Here is an 8949-nt window from a genome sequence, read left to right as displayed (position 1 = left end):
TGCAGCGGGGACAAGAGTTGTAACAGTAGGAAAGCAGATTAAGGAGAACGAGTGATCAACAATGTCAAATACTGCTGGTATACTAAATGAAATTGAGACTGAAAAGTTAACCACATGCTTAGTTATGTAACCATCATTGGTGACATTGATAAGAGCAGTACTGTTGAAGTGTTGTGGATGACACCCTCATTCACGTGGGTTTGTTTAGGATGGGCGAAAAGAAATTGTAGAGGGAGGAGTTTTATTGCAAATGAAAAAAAAGAAATGACATAGTATTTGGTGAGGAAAGTCAAGACAACATTTATTAAATGAATAGCATATTTATATTTAATGAGAATGATTTAGTATAAAGGTAAAATTAGTTTGTAGGAAAGAGGATAATTGCTAAAGCAAAGCAGAGAGCAGTTAGTTAAGAACATATTTATGGTCACAAAACAAGTGGAAGAAATGGCTTTATACATGAGCATGGAAGGCTGACAAAGTGTGGATATTGACAGCTGAGTAGATGTGTGGTTGGAAATGTGTGGAAGTTTTTAGATTACTTGAATTTTTTTCCTGAAGTATTGAGTTGTCGGAAAAGTCATGACATATTTTTGTCATGAAAAACAAAAAAATATGTCATGACTTTTCCAACAACCCAATAGAAATCAAAGTCCTCATCTAAGAATGAAGATGGACCCAAAGGTACTGAAAGTTTGAGAAGAAATTATAAATTATGAAATTGTATCTTGGTGGTAGGAGAACAAATGCATGTAGAGAAGTATGATGGGATTACCAGGACACATTAAGGACTATTTTAAAGTTATGATTATGAATTTATAGTGAAGTAGTCAGTGTAGTTAGATATTGTTCTTTTATATCCATGTTGCACCAATTTTAAGTGTACATAAGGCAGAAAGTTGGATTAAACAGCTTTAGGATTTTATTAGGTGAGAACAACAAAATTGGAGACAGGCCAGGGAGTCAAATATGTGTGCCAAAAGATTATAATAATTGACTGTGGTATTTGTGATAGTTTAGGAGCAGGGAGAAAATACTAAAGATCTGAGTGACAGAAGAAAATTATTAGGAATAAAATAATTTGGAGGAGTGGGTAATGGAGGAATTAAGCTGAAAAGATAGAGAGATGATCAAATAGTGAAATGCATGTGATTTTTATTCTGGAGGGTTGTATTTATTGGTAATAATAAGTCCCAGGATAAAGCCATGTGAGTGTGTGTCTAAAGCCAAGTGGAGAGCAAGATAACTGCAAGGTACATTGAGGAAACTAGGAGCCTGGGGATTATCAGGATCAAGTACATGGACACTGAAATCACCAAGAATTAGGACTAGAAGAGTGTGGAAGGAGTGACAGTGAGCTGGGAACAGATATCAGTTGGACTTCATAGGATGAATAACTAGGATTTGAAAATGACAGTAACAAATGAAGAGTAGCCTCGGTGACATAACCCATGGATATGAAATTCAAAACTGGGTGTTTTAGGGAGACAGATTATAGAGTTTTATAAAAATAGCAAAGAGGGGCAAAAGCACCACTACCATACTTCCCAGCCCAATAATGATAACAATACCTACCACCCTATAGGACTGCAGGGGAGACAGTGTCCTCAGAGAGAAGCCAGATATATTTTTAGCATAATAAAGTAATAGAAACTTTCTGAAACAAGGTTGAAAAAATAGATTCTTCTGGTGCTGATGGACTTTTTTTTTAGTTACAGGTGTACAAAACAATGTAATAGTTATACATTTACACCTCACACAAAGTGATAACTCCTCTCCCCCCATCTACTACCCCTCTGACATCGTATATCGCTGTTACAATTCCATTGACTTTATTCCCTATGCTGTACTCCACATTCCGTGACTATATATATATTAAAATTATAGTTGACATTCATTATTATTCAGCTTCAGCTTCAGATGGTCTTTGAATTCCATAGGGCACAGTTAAAGAATTCCTGGAATTTAGAGCATGTGATAAAGATATAAAATAGGAGCTATTCAGAGCTTTACTCTTATGTAGATTCGTGTGTGTGTGCGTGTGTGTGTGAAGCAGCTTATCTGGGTGTCTGGGGAGTCAAGGGGTGAACATATAACAGGACAAAAGAGCACAGTGAGGTTTTTTTTTTTTCCCTTTCCTTGTAGACTCAAGGATGAGAATGGTATTCTGATGGCTGTGGATGTTCAGGCACCTTCTGCACTCCTGCTAACGAAAACAAACTGGTCTGAGGAAAGCGAAAGTGCATACCCTGCTTGACCCCAAAGGATGCAAGTAAAAGGCTGAGGGGAGGCATAATCTTGTTTCTAGTGTGTGAAGCCTGAATTTGACCTAGGCCAGACCCAGGGCCTGATTCTGAGCTCCCTTACCTTAAATGTCTGCATTTCACACTAGGGGTTTTCATCTTGACCATTCATGCTGATGACCTCCAAAGTTATATGTTCAATTCTGACCTTTTCCTGGGATTTCAGATTAGTTTCTTAAGCTACATACCTTTGCTTGAATGTCTAAGGAGATATTTCAAACTTGAATTGTGCAAAACAGAACTCTTGAACTTCAAACGCTTCTCTTCCATTTTCTGCATTTCGGTGAAGATCACATTTCACGACAAAAAACTGGGGTCATCCTTGTTTCCTCCTTCATTTCAGCCTGCTGTATCAGCACATCCCCTTGAATATTGTTAACCTGAGATCTGTCTCCTTGTGTTCATCTAAACTATACTCTACAGGATCATCATTTCCCTTCTAGGCTGATTTAACATCTTCATAACTAACCTGGTTTTGCCCCTGCAGTATTCATTCTTTATCCAGTGGCCAGGCTGATGTTTTAAAACTAAAATTAGTTGAAGTACCTCTCTATTCATGTTTCCACCCCCATTCCTACCATCAGCACATACTCTTCAAAGTCTTATCATCACTTAGAGAATACACCTGAGTTCCTTACCCTCGTCTATGCATCCTTCCGTCAGCTGGCTCCTGCCTTTTTCTCCAGTGTCACATCAGCCCACTTTCTCTCTTGATCATTGTGTTTCAGCCACATCAGTCTTTTCTCTGTTCTTTGTAACTAAAGCTTGTTACTTTCCTACAGTCATTCACAAGTTGTTTCTCTGCACGAAATGTTCTTCCCTTTGTTCTCACCACGAATAGCTCTGTTACCTTTTTTTCCATTAAATATTACTTCTTCGGGAAAGCTTTTTTTTTTTCCCGCTGCACATTCAGTATCACTAGACGGCTTGCTATGCCCATCATTTCAGCCTACTTAACTTTCTAAAGGAGTTAATATTACCTCACATTGCTTTATTCAGATAAGTTTTCAGATGTGTTTATTGCTCTATTCCCAACATTTAGAAAACAACCTAGTTAGTGCTCAATACATATTCACTGAACGAATGAGCAAATAAACGAATGCCTGATGAATGACAGTCTGCCCTGACTACCCTCTCCTCACATCTTAACCCTCCTCCACTCCAGCCACAGTCGGCTTCTTTTCAGGACATTTTGAGGTGTTAAGTTTCCTTCTATATCACAGACTTTCATCCTGCCTGCCTGTAACACTTTCTCCCATATTCCATCCTCACCCAGTGAACTTGGGTTTATCCTTCAGATTCCAGCTCAAGTGCTATCTCCTGCTTAAAGAAAACTTGTCGATCCTATATGACAAGGAAACACTTTCATAAAGTTTTATAACACCATATATCACTATTTTGAAGGACTTAGATGAGCTATAGCTTCTTTTTTCAATTTTTTAGTCTCATATTTCTTCTCAACAGAACTGTAAGCTCCTCAGAGTGGGGACCATATCTGTTTTTGCATTTGATTATATCCTCATCACTAGGTATGATGTGGTCTTGCTAAAAAATGTTAATTCAATCTCTATCTCATTAAATTGTCCAAATAAAAATAAAAATTTAAAACCCATAAAAGTAATCAATAAGTACATCCTCTGCCAGAGTACCTATTTTCCTCTATAACCTGAGCTAAGTCAACAATGAGAGCATTTTGAGCTTAAATGGGCCATGGATGACAGTTGCTTGGTCTAGCTATCAGTTCCCGAAAGACAAGTAGAAGGCAAACAGTAATTAAATGGCAGAGCTGCACCACCAGCCCAGTATTCCTTGTCCACACTTGGGTGCTTCCAATAATAGCTGACAGCAAGATGCTGGAGGTAATAACACTGAGCCACCTTGCGTGCTGTTCATTTTGATGGCAGGCTGAGAGTTCCAATGGCAAGTGAACTTTATTCCTTATGATGTGCCTTTAGTTGCCAACAAATTAGGTCAAATATTTCTATCTTGGTTTCATATTCTCGCTTTTGTTTATTGTTCAAACTGTATTTTAAGAAACCCAGATTAGCGTGGACACGTGAGGTCCGCCTCGTTTCAGAACATACTGTCCAGCAGTTCCCACTTCTCTGTTCCTATGCATTTTGTTACTTTCAATGAAATGTGATAATTAACAATTAATCAGGCCTTGAAACATATCTATAGAACTAAATCAATAATGTTTGATCTAGTATTTTCTGCCACTTTGATTTTTTAAATCCCTGTAGGCCAGGAGAATAAAAAATGGAGGCAGCCTACCCTGTACCCTGAAGAGCTCTGGGGGCCTGTTTAGGAGTTGTGAGTTACTTGAGCTCTATTTGGTAGCAGGAAATGGATTTAGAATGGATCAGCAATGACTTTGTTGTTGGAAAAAAATAAATTTGAATTTGTCCTACTTCCAAACAAAATAATAGCCATAAAATGAGAACACCAGATACTAACATTTTGATGCACCCCGCATATGCCGACCACATTCTAGGCATTTTCCATGTGTTACTTCATTTAATTTTCACAACTTTACATATTTGTGTTTTTCTTATAACAAATTTGAGGTTCAGAGAAAATAAGCCTCTTGCTAAAGTAGGTGCCAAAAGTGAAATTTGAACTCCACATTGATTTTTCTGCATGAAAAGAGGTCAACAAAAAACAAGTTGAAAACACTAAGATTAAACAGTAACCTTTGCTAACATAATTAACATCTGTTGAACAACAAGAACAAACAAACACTATGATAAGCAAATAGAAGGATTGGGGGATTTATTTTCAAGACTGTTGGTGCATCTGAACTAGATAATTCCAATTTAGCAGTTACAATGGCTAGAAAAGAGTCACTGTTTTCTTTACTTTGTGATTCAGGAATACTTGGGAAATAGGACATCAGATGTTCTAACTGAAGTTTATAAACAGCCTGCTGTTGTCAATCGAGAACACCTTCACAGTTGATTGCTACAGCTCCATCCATCTGTACCTAGATGACGCTTGACATAGGATTTGTAGTCAGGTGTTGGACTATAATTTGCTTGTATTTAGCTGTTATAATTTCTAACAAAGAGAACCTCTCAGGGTAAATGGCAGTGAAGAATAGTCATAGAGATTAACATTCAACTTTCATTTTGTTTGGTGTTTATGATTATTCAAATGAAATCCATTGAGGCCATTCTCCGCTTCTGAGTTCTATATTCTCCTGATAACTGGCTTTACTTGCAAACAAAATGTAGTCTCAGATTTGCATGTATTCTAGAATCAACACTGACCAGAGGTAAGACAACTTTATGTAGCACTATGTCATCTTTAAAATTTCTAATATTACAGTGTTAGCTGTATAATGCATTCAGTATGCAGCTAAATGATCTTTGGAATTGTTGTTCTAAAATATAGCTGAAGGTTTTGGTGGAATGATTTAGCCTTAAGTGAAACAGAAAAAAGCAAAGACTTTAATTTCCATATGTTTGAGTCTCAGAAGCTCTTAAAAGTGTAGCATAATTTTGTTCATGGCCTGTGGTTATTATTTACTTCAACTTTGAATAAAAAACTTTCAATCCAAATATTAAAATACATTATATAATTTTAGGAATTAAAGTAGACACTTACTGGCATAGGAATTGACAGATTGGTGAAACAAAATAGAAAAGTGTGAAATTTCAAAAACAAATAAGAATTTAATGTGTAACAAATGTGGTTTTTTTTTTAAGGATTTTATTGGGGAATTGGGGGAGGGAAACAGCATTGGGGAATCGGGGAAGGGGAACAGACAAGTTGCTGTCCTTTTGTTCTTCAGTCTAGTTGTGGAGGACATTGCTTCACTGGCCCATGTTGGTATTATCATTGTGTTCTTCCCGGGTAAGGCAGTCGCTTGCCGGCCATTGGATGGCTGCCTACGGCGGCTCATGGCAGCTCACAAAAGCTCACGAAAGCTCACGCCAGCTGCCAGCCAGCCCCACTGCAGCCTATGCCATTGTCGGTGACTCACAGAAGCCCAGCTCCAGGTCGAGCTGTTGTTCACCATCTTAGCTGTAGAGGGCACAGTGTTACTGGCCCTCATGTGGGATCCAAACTGGGGCCTTGCTGCTCAGAGCTGGCATCTCAAGCCAACTCCTAACCAATGCACCACTCGGCCAGCCCACAAAGGTTTTATATATGTGATGAGCTCTTATAAATCATAAGAAAAAGAACAGTTATATAGAAAACTGACAATTGATATTAATAGGAACTTACAAAAGAATAAACATGTAGCACCAATAAAAATATGGAAAATATTCAACCTCAGTGATAAATGAATATAGGAAAATTCAATCTATCAAATACCATTTTATTTGTACAACTCACTGCATATTTACAAACCTATAACTCTTATTGATAAAGCTATATGGCAGTGGGCACTTTCATGCCCTACCAGTGAGAGTGTAATTTGGTAAAAACTTTAATTTGAAATAACTATCAAAATCCAAGAACCTGTTTAATTTCTGAAACACCATTTCAGTTAACCACACATTCAACTGTGCAACCTACACAGACTCTAATACAGGGAACAAGGTAAGGGTGTCTACTTACATCATTTTTAGTCAAAATAGTACTGGCTCTAATCATTTTATGAGGCAAGAAAAATGTATAAATAAAAGCATGCAGTTTAGAAAGAAAGAAGTAAAATGACCCTATTATAGATGGTATGATTACCTATGCAAAAAAATCCCAAGGTAGCTACAAAAACACTCCTAGAACTAATAAATGAATTCAGCAAGTTTGAAGGATAAAGATCAATAAACAAAAATTATTCACATTTCTATACACTTACACTGAACATGAAGAAAATGAAATTAAAAGCACGACATCATTTACAATTTCCTCAAGAAAATGAAACACTTAGGTATTCATGTATCAATACATACACAAGATCTGTATGCTGAAAATTAAAAATTGTTTATGAAAGAGATTTTTAAAAACTAAATAAACAGAGAGTTATGTGTTCATGGATTGGAAGAATCAACTTAATGAAGATGTCAATTCTCCCCAAACTGATCTATAGCTTTAATGTATTTCTTATCACAATCTTAGCAAGGTTTTTTGAAGATATCGATACACTTATTCTAAAATTTATATGGAATGTTACAGGCCATAGAATAGCTAAAGTAATCTTTACAAAAAATAATACAATGGAAGGAATTACTTTACCCAATATTTCAGATTATCCTATAGTTACAATAATCAAGACATATAGACAAATGGAAAAAAATAGAGAGTTCAGAAATGGACCCACACAAACATCCTCAACCATTGGTTTTATAAACGTGCAAAAGCAATTCAGAGGAGGAAGGCTAGCCTTTTTAACATATGGGACTGCAGTCATTGGGTATTCTTATAAGATGCATGTAGACATAAAAATGAAAGAAAATAACGTTTTCTTAAATATTACCATTATATAAAATTTAACTCAAAATGAATCATAGATGTAAGAATATAAAACTTCTGGAGAAAATATTCAGGATCTAGGACTAGGTTAAGAGTATTTGACTTGATTTAAAAAATATTATCCATAAAAGTAAATATGGACAAATTGGACCCAATAAAAAAAAATTTGCTCTGTGAAAGTCAATGTGAAGGACATGAAAATGCTACAGCCTGGGAGAAAATATTTACAAACCACACATTTGACCAAAGACTAGCGTCTAGAATGCATAAAGAACTTTCAAGATGCAACAACAGAAAAACTACCAATTCAATTAGAAAATGGACAAAAGACATAAACAGACAGACATTTTAACACAGGAAGCACAGAGGGCAAATAAGCACATGGAAAGATGTTCAGTATCATTAGTCATTAGGAAAATGCAATTTAGAACCAAAATGACACATTACTATATACTTATTAGAATGGATAAAATAAAAAGTAATAATGATGCCAAATCATGACAAAGATGTAGAGAAAGTGAGTCACTCGTTCATTGCTAGTAGAAATGTAAAATGGTACAGCCACTCAGGGAAACTGTTGGCAATTTCTTACAAAACTAATCATGCAGTTTCCATACAACCTAGCATTTGCTATCTTGGATAATTATCCCAGAGAAATGGAACTTATGCTTACATAAAAATCTGTATATTAATGTTCATAGCAATTTTATTTGTAATAGCTAACTACTGGAATCAGTCCAGATGTTTTTCAAATGAATAGTTGAACTGTTACATACATATGGAATAAAAGTCAGTAATGAAAAGGAATGCAGTACTGATATGTGCAACAATTTGAATGAATTCCCAAGAAGTTATGCTAAGTGGAAATAAAAACAACAATCCCACAAGTTTATATTATCATTCCATTTATATAACAGTTTTGAAGTGACAAAATTTGGAAAAAGAAAAGAGGTTAATGTTACCCAGGGGTTAGAGACAAGGTGGCATGGAGAGACATGGAGGTAGTTATAAAGGGCAATTCAAGGGGCTCTTGTGGTGATGGGAACTGGCAGTATCTTTACTGTCATTTTTGTGTTTCACAAAATACACATGTGACAAAATTGTGCCTAAATGTACACAAATGAGCACAAATAAAACTGTTAATGTTAATATCCTGGTGGTGATACTGTACCATAGTTTGCAAGATGTTACCACTGGGAGCAACTGGATAAAAGGTACATAGAAT

Source organism: Hipposideros armiger, unplaced genomic scaffold, assembly GCF_001890085.2.
Source record: "Hipposideros armiger isolate ML-2016 unplaced genomic scaffold, ASM189008v1 scaffold_512, whole genome shotgun sequence".
Lineage (NCBI taxonomy): Eukaryota > Metazoa > Chordata > Mammalia > Chiroptera > Hipposideridae > Hipposideros > Hipposideros armiger.
The sequence above is the reverse complement of the archived record's forward strand: the minus strand, read 5'-3'. Positions refer to the sequence as shown.